This window comes from Gorilla gorilla, chromosome 7 (genome assembly GCF_029281585.2).
Source record: "Gorilla gorilla gorilla isolate KB3781 chromosome 7, NHGRI_mGorGor1-v2.1_pri, whole genome shotgun sequence".
Lineage (NCBI taxonomy): Eukaryota > Metazoa > Chordata > Mammalia > Primates > Hominidae > Gorilla > Gorilla gorilla.
The window spans coordinates 109,491,856-109,509,245 of record NC_073231.2 but is presented as its reverse complement, the minus strand read 5'-3'; the positions used below and the strand labels follow the sequence as shown (position 1 = coordinate 109,509,245).

The 17,390-nt window shown below is 39.5% G+C and overlaps 1 protein-coding gene, 1 non-coding gene and 1 pseudogene across 40 annotated transcripts in view; all 3 read right to left on the bottom strand.

Annotated features, from left to right (window-relative positions):
- RIMS2 (regulating synaptic membrane exocytosis 2) overlaps nucleotides 1-17,390 on the bottom strand; it is a 752,291-nt gene that overhangs the window by 578,086 nt on the left and 156,815 nt on the right. The gene's annotated exons all lie outside the window — the stretch shown is intronic.
- Nucleotides 6,507-6,606, bottom strand: LOC115935726 (small nucleolar RNA U13). The gene has a single exon (XR_004071341.2). It is a non-coding gene; the product is annotated as a small nucleolar RNA U13 (small nucleolar RNA).
- LOC101138120 (RISC-loading complex subunit TARBP2-like) lies at nucleotides 11,414-12,834 on the bottom strand (annotated as a pseudogene).

Below are 17,390 nucleotides of genomic sequence, written 5' to 3'. Positions count from 1 at the left end.
CATATGGGAAGCACTGTCAAATAAGAAATGTTTTACCCTCTTTCAGTTATATTTTCATGAATATGTTATTAATATATGTTCCAAAATTGTATGTGATTCCTAAAATTCTCTTATATCTTGGTAGGAAATCAGTCATAACTATAGTTATTATGTTAAGTTATTATAGGCCACAGAAGTAACCAAATTTTCTTCTCACTTGTGTCTTTGACCATGATCATATTAATTCTTGTCCACAGTTAACTGCTTAATTCTGATGCATTTTAAAACAGCTCTTTACAAGCAAATAAAATCCTAAAGTGTTGTGTCTTCATGGAAGTTCATGGAAAGGGTAGAAAGGACCATAAGAAGCACCTTCAAATACAGGTTTCTGATGACTTTAGGATCATATCATTTGGACTAAGTAAGGATTCCTAGTACTCCAATGAAAAGACTAACTGATTTATAAAACTGCTAATCCAAGGAGGACAATAATTAATTGAATGCCAAGAAAATACTTTGCCAGGTTTTCATAATAAATCAGCCAGCACTGAAATTATTAAGATGTGCTATTCGAATGAACTCCATGATGCAAGTCAAATTACCTATGTGATATGGTTTGGCTGTGTCCACACCCAAATCTTATCTTGAAATGTAGCTCCCATAATTCCCACGTTTTGGGAGGCACTCAGTGGGAGATAACTGAATCATGAGGGCGGTTTCCCCCATATTGTTCCCATGGTAGTGAATAAGTCTCACAAGATCTGATGGTTTTATAAGGGGAAACACTTTCACATGGCTCTCATTTTCTCTTTGCCTGCCACCATGTAAGACGTGCCTTTCGCCTCCCACCATGATTGTGAGGTATCCCCAGCCACGTGGAACCATGAGTCCATTAAACCTCTTTCCTTCATAAATTACCCAGTCTCAAGTATGTCATTATCAACAGCATGAAAATGGACTAATACAGTAAGCAGGTACCATTAGAGTGGGGTGCTACTGTAAAGGTACCTGAAAATGTGGAAGCAACTTTGGAACTGGGTAACAGTCCAGAGGTTTGGACAGTCTGGACGGCTCAGAAGAAGACAGCAAAATGTGGGAAAGTTTGGAACTTCCTAGAGACTTGTTGAATGGCTTTGATCAAAATGCTGATAATGATATACACAATGAAATCCAGGCTGAGGTAGTCTCAGATGGAGATAAGTAACTTGTTGGGAAGTGGAGCAAAGCTGACTCTTGTTATTTTTTAGCAAAGAGGCTGGCAACATTTTGTCCCTGCCCTAGAGATTTGTGGAACTTTGAACCTCAGAGTGATGATTTAGGGTACCTGGCAGAAGAAATTTCTAAGCAGCAAAGTATTCAAGAGGTGACTTGGGTGCTGTTAAAAGCGTTCAGTTTTAAAAGGGAAACAGCATATAAGTTCAGAAAATTTGCAGCCTGACAATGCGACTGAAAAGAAAAACCCATTTTCTATGAAGAAATTCAAGCCAGATGCAGAAATTTGCTTAAGTAACGAGGAGCCAAATGTTAATTGCCAAGACAATGGGGAAAATATCTCCAGAGCATGTCAGAGACTTTTGCAGCAGCCCCTCCCATCACAGGTCTAGAGGTCTAGGAGGAAAAAATGGTTTTGTGTGCTCAGCCCAGGGTCCCCCTGCTGCGTGCAGCCTAGGGTCTTTGTGCCCTGCATCCCAGCTGCTCTAGCCATGTTTAAAAAGGGCCAAGGTACAGCTTGGGCTATGGCTGCAGAGGGTGCAAGCCCAAAGCCTTGGCAGCTTCCACCTGGTGTTGAGCCTGATGGTGTACAGAAGTCAAGAATTGAGGTTTGGGAACCTTTGTCTAGATTTCAGAGGATGTATGGAGATGCCTAGATGTCCAGGCAGAAGTTTGCTGCAGGGGCAGGGCCCTCATAAAGAACCTCTACTATGGCAGTGCAGAAGGGAAATGTGGGGTTGGAGCTCCCACACAGAGTCCACACTGGGGCACTGCCTAGTGGAGCTGTGAAAAGAGGGCCACCATCCTCCAGACTCCAGAATGGTAGATCCACTGACAGCTTGCACCGTGCACCTGGAAAAGCCACAGGCACTCAGTGCCAGCCCATGAAAGCAGCCGGAAGGGGGTCTGTACCCTGCAAAGCCACAGGGCAGAGTTGTCCAAGACTGTGAGAACCTACCTCTTGCATCAGTGTGACCTGGATGTGAGCCACATGGAGTCAACAGAAATCATTTAGGAGCTTTAAGATTTGACTGTCCCGCTGGATTTCAGACTTGCATGGGGCCTGTAGCCCCTTTGTTTTGGCCAATTTCTCCCATTGGGAATGGTTGTATTTATCCAATGCCTATACTCCCATTGTATCTAGGAAGCAACTAACTTACTTTTGATTTTACAGGCTCATAGGTGGAAGGGACTTGCCTTGTCTCAAATGAGATTTTGGACTGTGGACTTCTGAGTTAATGGTGAAATGAGTTAAGACGTTGAGGGACTGTTGGGAAGGCATAATTGGTTTTGACATATGAGGACATGAGATTTGAAAGTGGCCAGGGATGAAGTGATATGGTACAGCTATGTCCCCATCCAAATCTCATCTTGAATTGTAGCTCCCATAATTCCCACATGTTTTGGGAAGAACCCAGGGGGAGACAACTGAATCATGGGGGCAGTTTTCCCTATACAGTTCTCTTGGTAATGAATAAGTCTCATGAGATCTGATGGTTTTATAAGGGGAAACACTTTCACATGGCTCTCATTCTCTCTTTGCCTGCCACCATGTAAGATGTGCCTTTTGTCTCCCACCATGATTGTGAGGCCTCCCCAGCCACATCAAACTATGAGTCCATTAAACCTCTTTCCTTTATAAATTACCCAGTCTTGGGTATATCTTTATGGGCAGTGTGAAAACAGACTAATAAACTATGATAATCCATCTAGAAAACAATGCTACACACTTAATTTGGAGAAACAAAATTGGTATTTAAGAGAATACAAATCCAATGTTAAATGTAGACTCACAGAGAGAGGCTGGACAGTCACCTAGTACTTCCTAAGTCCTTAAACCTCCATTATTAAAAGCTCTAGCTGGGCATTGTGGCTTCTACCCATAATCCCAGCTTCTCAGGAGGCTTAGGTGGGAGAATTGCTTGAGCCCGGGAGTTCAAGGCTACATTGAGCTACGATTGTGCCACCACACTCCAGCCTGGGTGACAGAGCAAGACTCCATCTCTAAATAAATAAATAAATAAATAAATAAATAAATAAATAAATAAATCGTCTATACTCCATGACTCACCATGGAGGAGATAAAATGATCCAAATAGAATACACACATGCATGCACACACTCACACACACACACACACACACTTACAAACTGGTGTGGTGACTCTTCTAAATTACCAAAATGACTTGTGACAAATATACTTCAGGTATATTTCTGCTACCTGATTGGCCATTTGAACATAGAAAGATTTCATTCCATTGTTGTTTTCAATGCATATATTCTGGTTATATAGAAGCTTTCTCATACAAGAAGGTTAATCCTATAACAGTAGCTAAAAGGTTATCAGAAAATGTATTTCCCTCATGGGACATTCCTGGAAAAATCTCTAGTGATAAAGGTACTTGTTTCACTGGACAAGTAAAATAAATAAGGTATTACAAATACAGTAACATTAAGCAAAACTAATTGAATCAACTAGGTTGCCTTGGTCAAAGATACTGCAGACTGATAACAATCAGATCTAGTTCCAGAGGAAAATATAAGTTGATCCCTTATGAAATAGTCACTGGAAGGCCTATGCTCCTAATAATAGAACCTCATGTATCTTCCACTCCTAAACTCTAATATGACTAAACTCTACCAGGCTTTAATGTATTATGCCAAAGTGTATTTTCACCAGGTTAAAGAAAGTTTGTCATGGTCCCCCAACAGAGGACAATCAAACCCAGGTGATCTAAAACTCAGAGATTTGGTCTTCTGGAAACATCAAGGAAAGACTTCCCCTGCCACCCACACTGCAACAAAACTGTGGGACTGTGAACCTTAAGCTTGTAATCTCACAACTCAGAAGATCCCCTACAGACTCTTGGAACTATACACCCATTGGAGACCTTAAGGTAAAGCTAACCATAGAAGTTTCTCCCTAGAAGCAGATGACATCCCAGATTCAGACAGCTTTCCCAAGATCACAGATCAAGACTTCTCTGCTATCATGAAACTCTTACTTCTCAATTTTTTCCTTGCTTATACCTCTATGAGCAATACAACTGGAAAAGGGGTTTGTGTGCACTCATGAAGTATACTTTTATTTGTGGGGGATTTTACAGCCAACCTTATTTATGGACAACCTATGCTTTGATACATGAAAGATGAAAAACAACGTGTTCAAGAAATTTTAATATCTTTGCTGCTTCATAATCTGTCAGAGACAGAACAGTGGTCCACTCCTCTTAACCTACATCATCAGTTAAAGAGAAAACTGCCAGAAGGCCTTCATTATTCCAGATGGGTGGTCTCTTTTTACACAGTTTGGAGTAAATGAGGCAATGATTAAAAATTTATTCCTTATAACAGGTTCTACAGCAGATTCTACTGCAAAGACTATGGGTGCACAAAAAGCTTCTTTAAATTCTCTTGCTGAAGTTATGCTACATCCAATAAAATTATAACTTACTGCTGAACAGAGAAGTATCTGTGAAGTTACTGACACTTCTTGTTGCACATGACACATACATTATGTATTACAGAGATTCTGTTGTAGGGGATTAACAAATAGGTTGCTTGGTTAAAACAAACAGATGCTTTATCTAGCTTATTCTTTGGTCTTTGATTTTAGCTGGTTTGGTTCATGAGGATCCTGGCTAAGGCATACTCCAAACTCTTGGTATTATCCTCCTGACAGTCATAATAGTCATCTCCCTGGTGCACTGTATTCTCTCAAAAGTTTTAAATGTTTGCATAGTCATCTATAGAATGTCAAATGGTTTCTCTTCAACTGGAACAACAAAAACTCAAAGAAATGCATGATTATGAGAACACCATAACCTATGAACGACACACTGTGACTGGAAACCCTAAATGATGGTAACTAAGAGTAGTGCTAATGCCCTAAGCTTTGCTCACACTCTCACCTACATAAAAACCTGACCAAAAGGATGAGTTAAACAAAATTATGGGAGGTCATTGTTTTGGACTGAGCTCATACACTAGGCCTTAACAGACCAGACCAGATTAAATCAAGATGGAGTCACTCATGCTAAATGTGACATAATCAAATTGAAACTTTAAAGAAGCACATAGCCCCCCAAAAAAGACCAGAAATGTTTTTCTCTCTTGAAAACAGGACATTCCAGCATAATAAGGAAGTCTCCTCTAGGCTACCTTTTACAAAAAAGTAAGTTAAAGTCCTGTTTACAAGGACTTACAAAACCCACTGTTCTGCTATTTTCTAGTGAGATTTGAGACCAAGTAAATACATTTATCATGGCAAAAGAATGATGTCAACGCATAAAGTTTTGGTCAACCTCTCAGGTTGACCAAATGAAGGGAATTGTTAAATTAGGCTTAGCCTAAAACTGCCCTCATTATAAGTTTGGCCTTAAGGTTTCTCTGTACATAGTGAACTGTAATCTAACTAGATGTGTAAACAGACTGCAACTTACTCTTGTACCAATCACTGAGTTTCAGGCAATAACAGGTGACCAACTGTTCAACTGTAGCAAATGCTGAACTGCAACACATCCAGCTATTCCTGTACCTCATTTTCATTTTCTGTACATCATTTTCCTTTTTCTGTCCATAAATCCTCTCTGACCATGTGGGAGTGCCAAAGTCTCTCTGAACCTATTCTGGTTCAGGGGATTCCTGATTCAGGAATCATTCTTTCCTCAATTAAACTCTGTTAAATTTAATTTGTCTAAAGTTTTTCTTCTAACAATTCAACTGAAATATGTACTAAATAAGTATTAATATATAAGAAAAATGGTACTGGAGCATAAGGAAAAGAGGCATTAGTTGTGAACGGTGTTGATAAAACTTCATAGAAGAAAAACATTTTTTAGTTTTTTAAGCATTTGGGCCATGAAAGACATGCAAAATTGTGATAGGCATAAAATGAAGAATAAATTTCAGGCTTACATTTTTTCATATGCAAAGTATGAAAGCAAATGGAAAATTCAGGAAGTTGAAAGTATTCTCATTTGGAATAAGGTATGCATGGGGGGAAAACAGGGAGGAAAATACAATAGAAGAAGCTGGAAAGTCAGCGTGAGGTAGAATACTAAGAATTATTTCCCATATTATCTAATATCCAATTAAGATTGTAACATCACAAGTTGTAGAAATCAGTAAGACAATGTTGAGAAAGATTACAAACCTATCTTGAATAGGTCAGATATTTGATTAATTCTTTTTAGACTCATAGCATATCTCAAAACCATTTCTGAACTACTGGGTAAAAAAGACTTTATGCCAGAAGTCACATGAAGTTCTTTATCAATATTAATCGTTTATCTCTCACACATTTCTTTTTTTAACATCAGATGGGTAACGGGCAAACATCATACCAAGGTTTGAGGGAGGAACATCTCAAATGAGCGTTAAACACCCAATCACACTTATGAACTATGAAAGAATCTCTAATACACATTTTTTCATTATACTTTAAGTTCTAAGGTACATATGCACAACGTGCAGGTTTGTTACATAGATATACATGTGCCATGTTGGTTTGCTGCACCCATCAACTTGTTATTTACTTTAGGTATTTCTCCTAATTCTATCCCTCCCCCAGGCTCCCATACCCAGACAGGCCCTGGTATGTGATGTTCCCCACCCTGTGTCCACGTGTTCACATTGTTCAACTCCCATCTATGAGTGAAAAGATGCGATGTTTGGTTTTCTGTCTCTGTGATAGTTTGCTTAGAATGATGGTTTCCAGCTGCATCCATGTCCCTGCAAAGGACAAGAACTCATCCTTTTTTATGGCTGCATAGTATTCCATGGTGTATATGTGCCACATTTTCTTAATCCAGTCTATCAGTGATGGACATTTGGGTTGGTTCCAAGTCTTTGCTATTGTGAATAGTGCCACAATAAACATACATGTGCATGTGTCTTTATAATAGCATGATTTATAATCCTTTGGGCTTACACCCAGTAATAGGATTGCTGGGTCAAATGGTATTTCTAGTTCTAGATGCTTGAGAAATTGTCACACTGTCTTCCACAATGGTTGAACGAATTTACACTCCCACCGACAGTGTAAAAGTGTTCCTATTTCTCCACATTCTCTCCAGCATCTGTTGTTTCCTGACTTTTTAATGATTGCCATTCTAACTGGCGTGAGATGGTATTTCACTGTGGTTTTGATTTGCTTTTCCCTAATGACCAGTGATGATGAGCTTTTTTTCATGTTTGTTGGCCAGATAAATGTCTTCTTTTGAGAAGTGTCTGTTCATATCCTTCATCCACTTTTTGATGTGGTTGTTGTTTTTTTTCTTGTAAATCTGTTTAAGTTCTCTGTAGATTCTGGATATTAGCCCTTTGTCAGATGGGTAGATTGCAAAGGTTTTCTCCCATTCTGTACTGCCTGTTCACTCTGATGATAGTTTCTTTTGCTGTGCAGAAGCTCTTTAGTATAATTAGATCCCATTTGTCTATTGTGGCTTTTGTTGCCATTGCTTTCGGTGTTTTAGTCATGAAGTCTCTGACCATGCCTATGTCCTGAATGGTATTGCCTAGGTTTTCTTCTAGGGTTTTTATGGTATTAGGTCTTACATTGAAGTCTTTAATCCATCTTGAATTAATTTTTTATACTGTGTAAGGAAAGGATCCAGTTTCAGCTTTCTACATATGGCTAGCCTGTTTTCCCAGCACTATTGATTAAATAGGGAATCCTTTCCCCATTGTTTTTGTCAGCTTTGTCAAAGATCAGATGGTTGTAGATGTATGGTGTTATTTCTGAGGCCTCTCTTTGGTTCCATTGGTCTACATATCTGTTTTGGTACCAGTACCATGCTGTTTTGGTTACTGTAGCCTTGTAGTATACTTTGAAGTCAGGTAGTGTGATGCCTCCAGCTTTGCTCTCTTTGCTTAGGACTGTCTTGGCTATGCGGGCTCTTTTTTGGTTCCATATGAACTTTAGTTTTTTTCCAATTCTGTGAAGAAAGTCAGTGGTAGCTTGATGGGGATACCATTGAATCTATAAATTACCTTGGGCAGTATGGCCATTTTCACGATATTGACTCTTCCTATCCATGAGCATGGAATATTCTTCCATTTGTTTGTGTCCTCTTTTATTTCGCTGAGCAGTGGTTTGTAGTTCTCCTTGAAGAGGTCCCTCACATCACTTGTAAGTTAGATTCCTAGGTATTTTATTCTATTTGTAGTAATTGTGAATGGGAGATCACTCATGATTTGGCTGTTTGTCTATTATTGGTGTACAGGAATGCTTGTGATTTTTGCACATTGATTTTGTATCTTGAGACTTTGCAAAATTTGCTTATCAGCTTAAGGAGATTTGGGGCTGACACGATGGGGTTTTCTAAATATATAATCATGTCATCCGCAAACAGAGACAATTTGACTTCCTCTTTTCCTAACTGAATACCCTTTATTTCTATTGTAACACACCTCCTTAATACAAATGGCTTTGTTTCTCTGTTTTATAATGCCACCATAACTAAAACTGTATTGAAAAGGCAATTAAGAGAGTCTTTTCCTCCAGAAAAAAAATTTTTTTTTTTTGAGACAGAATCTCACACTCTGTCACCCAGGCTAGGGTGCAGTGGTGTAATCTCAGCTCACTGCAATCTCTGCCTCCCAGATTCAAGCAATTCTCCTGCCTCAGCCTCCTGAGTAGCTGGATTACAGGTACGTGCCATTATGCCCAGCTAATTTTTTGTATTTTTAGTAGACACGGGGTTTCACCATGTTAGCCAGGCTAGTCTCGAACTCCTGACCTCATGATTCGCCTGCCTCGGCCTCCCAAAGTGCTAGGATTACAGGCGTGAGCAACTGTGCCTGGCCTGCTCCAGAAAAATTTATGTAGTCGCCAGATACAGAATCTTCAGAGCTGACATTATTATTCTGTTCACAAAATAAAATAATCTTGATATTAGAGACTGACATTAAAAATATGTAAAAATTACACTTGTAGCTTGTTATTGACACTACAGAATGACTATATTTATATGACTATAGATAGATAGAGAGATAGATAGATAGATAGACTCTTCCTGACTCCAAAGGGAAAAGGTGTTTCATTTCTTCTCTGAAATTTGCTTCTTGAAGAAAAGTATCAACTCAATTCTGAAATAAAAATATGGTGATAAATGGAAGAATAATTTGAGTTCATTGTAAATATTCCACCTGTAACTGCTTTCTGCTTGACCAAAAAAAGTACTTCTTTGAAAAAGACATTGGAGAGTAAAAACACTTTTATCCACTGTTGCCTGGGTATAAGAACATGTGTTTTTCACACAAAACACAAAAAGAAAAAACTCTGATAACAATATTTACATTTTTTACAATTTGTGTAAATTTAATTGCACTTAATCTCAACTGATGTCGTTAACTGTAAACTTCCTACTACTATATGATGCACAGTGATATGATCTGATTTGAATTTTAGAAGAGATCACCACCATAAGAGGCACATAGCTTACACAAAAACATTTTCTGTCTATATGAAGCTTGTCTAACCTGAGACCCATGGGCCACATGAGGCCCAGGACAGCCTTGAATACAGCCCAAGAAAAATTTGTAAACTTTCTTAAAGTATTATAAGATTTTTGGAAACTTTTTTTTAGCTCATCAGCTATCATTAGTGTTACCGTATTTTATGTGTGGCCGAAGACAATTAATTCTTCTTCCAATGTAGCCCAGGGAAGCCAAAAGATTGGACACCCCAGGTCTATATCATTCTCAATATCATTCTCTGTATCTTTCTCAATCTTCAGAAAAAGTAGAAATAACAAGCGAAATTTCAAAATTTGTATTTTAGAACAAATCATATCATATCACTCCTTTTCTCCCTTTCTAGGCCAGATGCAAAGGCATCAAAACATCAAATGGTAAGGCATGCTCGAAAAACAGCATCTAGGCTAGATGCAGCGGCTCACGCCTGTAATTCTAGCTCTTTGGGAGACCGAGCGGGCAGATTGCCTGAGCTCAGAAGTTTGAAACCAGCCTGGGAAACATGGTGAAACCCCATCTCTACTAAAAATACAAAAAAATCAGCCAGGGGTGGCGGCGTGTGCCTGTAATCCCAGCTACTCGGGAGGCTGAGGCAGGATAATTGATTGAACCCGGGAGGCAGAAGTTGCAGTGAGCCAAGATCACGCCACTGCACTCCAGCCTCGGTGACAGAGCGAGACTCTGTCTTAAAAAAAAAAAAAAAAAAAAAAAAAAAAAAGCATTTATAGTATTACCAAATAACTAAATGGGAAATTAGGGAAATTAGAGAGCAACTAGCTTTAATATTTTAAAGTATTTTGAAGTAGCTGAAGTACTTTACTTTCACAAATAACTCCAAAATTCTCCTCCAAAGTCATAGGAAAAAAAATAATGACATCAGAATGTATACAGCAGCACTATTCATAATAGGCAAAAATTAGAAACAAACTCAAATGCATATCAATAGTAAAACTGATCAATAAAATGTGGTATATTCAGATACTGAAGTACAGACAGCACTGAGAATGAATGAAATACAACTGCATGCAATTATATAGCTGAATCTCACAGACATTATATTGAGCAAAACAATACAGAACCAATAGAATACATTGTATGATTCTTTCTGTAAACTCTAAATAAAAATAGGCCAAAATAATGGTGCTGGACAGAAAATAGTGGTGCTAGGCAAAAGGATAAAAGTTACCCTTGGAGATGGGAAATAGTTCTCCCTGAAAGGGAGCATGAGGAAATCCTGCATGGCTGTTAATGTTCTGCTTCTTGATCTCAGTGCTACTTTCTATACTTTCAATCTGTGCACTTTTCATTTTTTATATTACTTATAAGTTTTACTTAAGTTTTATATTACTTAGCAATAAGTACTTTGCTGCTTTTATCAATTTTTCTAAATATCCTTTTCTGAGCAACCTATCATTTGTCATTTTAAAAGTTTATTTACTTATCCCTGCCTTGAGCCACACAGCATTTAATATGATTCTAAGGTATGAGAAAGATTCTGGTAATTTTACATTATTCAGATTAAAGATTATCTATGTTAGACCTGGAAACACATCTATGTCCAGGAACTGCCTTTACCATTTCACAACTCCGTATCAGCTTTGTTTTTTTGTTTTTGTTTTTGTTTTTATCCACGAAGCAGCATGTTTATTCCGGGCCCTAGTATACAGCCCCCTGATTTCATTCCCACTCATCATCACCAATAAAATGAGGACAGATTCTGGGCTGGCTGAGGCCCTGAGGCCCTGTGCCTTCTCAGCCTCGAGGCAGACAGTCTGTGTCAGAGGTAGAGATGGCACCTACAGAAGGTACCAGAGCTGAGCAGATACGTGAGCACAGAGGCAGGAATAGCAGGAAGCAAAGGGTGCACATCCATGAGTCCAGCTAGCGCTTCACTTGCTGCCCGCCATGATCTTGTGGTACTGCAGGGCACGGCAAGCAGCCTCACCACGGGCTGCCTCCCTGGTGGTTGCAGAGCCATGATACGCAGTGGCCAGCTGGAAGGACAGTTCCACCAGACACTGGCAGAGTCTACTCAGGCTCAGCTCCTCAACATCCAGGTAACTGACGTGGAAGGCCTGCTCTTCAGAGAGCTCACTGAGGACACGGCAGCAGGCAGGGCCCAGGGCACCTAGGGAGCCCAAGGAGCAATTGCAGAAGGACAGGATCTTCTCTCCAATGAATTTGGTAGAAAATCTCAGGTGCAGCCTGGGCCCCGGTTCTGAAGACCATCCAGGCGGGAGCCCACATCAATGTAGAAGTAGTCATCATCAGGCTCTGCCTCATTGCCTTCCCAGGCATCCACAGACACCGTGTGCACTCGAAGCAGCATTTTGGTCACTGCATTACAACTTGTTGATTTTTTGGAAGTGCCACTGCCAATCTCAATGTAACGCTCCACTCGTCAGGTCAATTCTTCGTGTTGATCTGGCCTGGACTCCTAGGTCACTGTGTGCTCTGGCAACCACCAGCCTTTCTGCACCACCAGTTTCTGAAGAGCACCAACAGGGATGCACTCCGACTGCTGAAGGGAGGAGCGGGGGCTGCTTTTCCATGGGGGTACTCCTGGTTAGGAAAACAGATGAAACTGGGGTAGCAGCTGCTGCAGCAGTAAAAACTGGAAAGTCCTCAGGCAGTGAAGAGTCTAGGGGAGAAAAAGAACTGCTGTCCTCCGGGGCCGGCTCCAACATGCTCTCCACTTTGAGGTGTCTGAGGGCCACCTCAGCTGCCTTGTGCTTGACTACCTTCTTCCTGGGGCCCTGAGCAGTGCAGCTGGTGTTGCCAACAGTGACCCAGAAGGTGAAATTAGGCTGGTGGGCCCTCGGCTTTGAGAAGGTAGTACACAGGTGTTCTTCCCTATTCTGGTACCATACTTCTGCAGAAGGCTGATTGGGGTCTTGCCAGGGTTGGTGGCCAGCATTTTCTCTACACTAGGCAGCCTGCAGCCTGTGGTAGTGCCAGAGTCTTGCTCCTCTTCACTCATTCCCTCCTCTGTCCCCACAGGTACCACTGTGACTCCCTCCATATCAACTTCTTTGACCAGTCAAGCACCATAAGAAGCACACAGCTTACAAAAACAATCTTTTGTCTATATCATTCTTAATCTTCAGAAAAAGTAGAACAAGTGAACTTTAAAAATTAAAATTAAATATCCTCAAGGACTCTTCGATTTCTATCAGCATTAGCCTTCAAAACAAAAAGATAAACATTTTTGGGGACCCATCTGCTCTCTCCTTGTGAATGAGTAATGGACTGCCTCACATATTTTTAAATTTCACCTTTGATCCTATATTCTGCTATTGCAAGCTAACATGAGTAGACACAGCAAAGAAATCATGTGATACACTCAGTATTGTCATCAACAGGTAAAAGCAGTCTTTCCAAAACATCCTTCTAAGCAACTCTCTATGACCTGAGATCTGCACATTTAGTACTCTGGAGGAGACAAGGGAGAAAAACTGTCCTGGACACTTAATGAAAAGAGTGTGGTAAGTCATGCTAATAATTAGCACTTCCGTTAAAAGCTCCAAAACGTTGACCCTTGAATTCATGTTTCACACCTAAAAAGATACACACCATTTTCCCTGGGCTTGAAAATCTTCTCCACTGGGAGTCCTTAAGCAGGAGTCTTAAGAAGCTTCCAGAAGCAGATGATCTTTGGAAAAAAACAGCTAATGACTCCTGGATCAAGCAAATGACAGACCAAAGTATACAGCTTCCACCCAAGAACAGAAGATTGTAATTCTTCTGGTATCTCTGCTCCTCCTTTCTAAAACAATTTTGTTTACTTGTAATCTTATTTATTATTGTGCTTTGGCATCCCTAGTGATCAACTAAAGGCTTCTCAGAATATGTGTATACATTCACATACGGCCAGTGTTATCACGTTCTTTATCTCCATTAGTCTTTCATTACCACCTAAGAGAAGGCAAAAATCTCCCTGTTATCTCACTGACAAAACTTAATATTAGGTTGGTGCAAGGTAATTGCAGTTTTGGCATTGAAAGTAATTTACTTTTGCACCAACCTAATAGCTGTTACTTAAAACACTACAAATAGCAAATTTCCTTCCAGAGGACACTTGTATATTTGAATTTTCTTCACGTTATAACCTAACCTTCAGTCTTGTAAAAATTAGACCTTGATCCTAGTCATTATAGCAGTTACAGTAGAAGCAACTACGGTATTGGAGTTATGAACAAATGTGAACCTGAAAGAGTTAATCCTTCAAGATGGAACTCAAGTGGCTAACTGGGTCTAGATTTTAAATACAGCCAAGCTGCCATTTGCTAACTAGAGGTCATCACATACTCTGAGTTTCCAGAAAACCCACACCTCTATTGAACTTTGTGCTCACCTAAACCAAGCAATCAGGGCTCAGCTATACCAACCAATCAGAACCCAGCTGTATCAACCAGTCAGAACTGAGCTGTGTTAACCAATGAGAATGAAGCAAGTTTGAATCCTTCATTTTCATAAAGAAACTGGATTAAAAACATGGGCAGGAACGTTTGCTATAAAATCAGATCCTCCCTTTGCTTTCTGGAATGCACCTTCCTCTATCATTGAAAACTATGTCTACCCCATTTGCAAACAAAGTCTCTTTCCTCAAAATTCCTTTCCAGAAAAATTTTGTTGACAGAGCAATCCTTGCTACAGTAACTATTCTTTTGGGAAATCTTTATCTTTTGGCATCCTAAAATTTCTGTCTCATTGCAGTAAATAAGAATCCAATGTAAACTAACTGTAGGTGTTACTAGAACTCATTATATAGAGGATAGTGCCTTGTGAGAAGTTTTAGGCAATAATCTGTGAGCAAAAGTGACCTATGACACTTCTGTCTTACATAATTAAGAATAAGTGTGAGTTCTCCATTATCTGTCTTCCACTGGTGTAGCAACCCTGGAAGCTATGTGTTCCAGATGGCTTACAAGAGAGCAGCAGCCTAAATCTCTGAATTGCCACTTGGAAGAGAAACCTACTCCTATGAATAGGTTTTGGTCTTTAGTGAACCTGTGCTCTTGGGCTGTGACTCTGAAAGTGATTCTCAGCTTCTTGTCCCCCTTAGGTGAGGCGGAAAATCTAAAGACTGGAGTTATTTTCCTTTTCTCATATTGATTCAGCTCTGGTAAAGTTGTTTCTCTTGAGGGAAGGTGGGGAACAGAAAGTTCTGGGAGTATGTCAAAATGGTTACTCCTCCCCTGGGCTATTTCAGAATGGTTACTTTCCCCTCCCCCAGCTGGAGGCATGAGGGGACTTTTCTCTGATCTTCACTTTCAGAGCTTGATGGTACTCCCAGAAGTAAAACCTTAAGGCCGGGCGCGGTGGCTCACGCCTGTAATCCCAGCACTTTGGGAGGCCGAGGCGGGCGAATCACGAGGTCAGGAGATCGAGACCATCCTTGCTAACACAGTGAAACCCCGTCTCTACTAAAAAAAATACAAAAAAAAAAAATTAGCCGGGCGTGGTGGCGGGCGCCTGTAGTCCCAGCTACTCGGGAGGCTGAGGCAGGAGAATGGCGTGAACCCGGGAGGCGGAGCTTGCAGTGAGCCGAGATCGCGCCACTGCACTCCAGCCTGGGCGACAGAGCGAGACTCCATCTCAAAAAAAAAAAAAAGAAGTAAAACCTTAAAATTGTGGGGGCTTCCCTAAGGCTAGGACCGCAGGAAGTTTTAACTTTTAAGTTAGTCCACATTCAGCTTCCAGCAGTTCATCAATTATAGTTTAAGTTTTCCTAACAGAATCTGTGGTTTCTTCACCCAGTAAACTTACTCTTTGTATTTGCCTCTCTCTCCACTACTCATGGCTTGATTTGCCCTGTGACCTCAATTTTCTGATGGATTTACGAAAAGTTGTTGGTTTTCAGTTTAGCATTTTTCTTGTTATGAGAATAGCAGTGACAACTTTCATGCTCTTTCACATATCAAAAATCAAACCAGAAGTCCCCACAGAACTGTTTTTAATTACTTATCAGCTTGTCTGTTTTTCCCACTTAACCATGAACTATTTGAGAGTAGGAACCACAGTCTTTTTATCTCAGGACCCAGGATAGGTATAAGGATTTTTCAGAGCTTAACCAATCTTTGTGTCTGCTCTTTATCACACACTCTCTCTCTAGGTTATTTTATGCATTTTTCTAGCTTTATGTGCCATACTAACCACTCTCAAAAATATATCTCTGGCCAGTCCATCTCTCTCCTTTAATGCTGGATAATTATAAGCATCTTAAATTTTAAAAGTTCAAAATGTAAGTTTTAGTTTATACCTCCAACCTGTTCATCTTCTCCTCTTCTTGATCATATTTAATAACATCATGACCCAATTAGTTCTTTCAACTAGAAACCCGGGAGTCATCTTTGGTTCTTTTCCCTTCTTCAACAACTTCTAAATCTTCTCCTCTGACAAATCATATCATTTCAATCTTCAAATATATTCTCAATTTACTTCTCTCCATCTTCACTGTATTCACTGTAATCAGTGTGGTCCAGGTTATCACTATCACTAGCAAAGTCCTCACAAAAGGCCTCTTCCATTGCTCTCTCCATTTCTATTCTCACTCATGCTACTTATAGAGCAGTCAATATGTTCTTTATACATAAAGTAAATCATGTCACTCCCATGTTTAAATCTCTTCAATATCTTCCCTGTATACTGAGACTCAGATTCAAACTCCTTATCATTCTCTGTAAAACCACTGCCCTATCTGAGTCCTACCTCTGGAACCTCATCTCCTGCCACACTCCCTCTCATCTACTATACTACACCCATGTTGGTCTTCTTTGTGTCCCTTGCTACTTAAAGACGTTCACATATCATGTTCCCTATGCTTAAAACACTCTTCCCTTTAACATTTTGTTTCTATTAAAAGACCTCACAACCAAAGAGGATTACTATATTAGGTGGTTATCTAATTCCAATAATTCAAATTTTAGATTTCTCTAGTATTTCAAAAGTACATTTATTAATCATAGCAAAACATAAATAAAACTAAAATATAAAATTCAAAGTAAAGTAATCCAATTGATTAGTTTAATGTATTTGCATTGGAAACTTTTTTAATTACCTTTACCATTTTGCTATGTATTGCAGATACAAAGTTAAAATGACAGTTGCATTATAAGGCATTTATCATTTTTCCTAGTATTTCCATCTTTAATTATCCAGAGGCTTGTTTTATACCTTACATAAAACCTATGTTATGTGCTAGTTAGAAAAGCAATTGTTAAATTTAATTTTACTCCTTATGTCATAAAATTCCTGTATCATAAAAGGATAAAATATGAAAAATCAATTGTGAAGAAATATTTATTGAGTTCCTACTATGTATTAGGCATTCTGCTAAATGCCAAGAATAAAACAGTAGGCAAGACAAATACTGGCCCTACTTCAACGACCTTAAGTACAGGAGAAGTCCCAATTTGAGAACTACATATTAACTATTAGGAAGAGTACACATCATACTTTTACTTCAGTTGAAATGAAAACCCTGACAAAATATAACATAAAATGTATGCAAAGTAGCATAAAATGCATGAGGAGATTATCCTCATCAATAGCAACAAGACATAAAAGATGTTTATCTTTTACTCTGCATTAAAGGCAAAATATGAATGTTTTTCTGAGTGTTTCATCATACTCGTCATTCTCATTCTCTCCTGGAGTCCATGTCACTTGTCAACTTGTCCATTCCTACAACCAAACCAGCTTCTCCAAAGTCATAATTC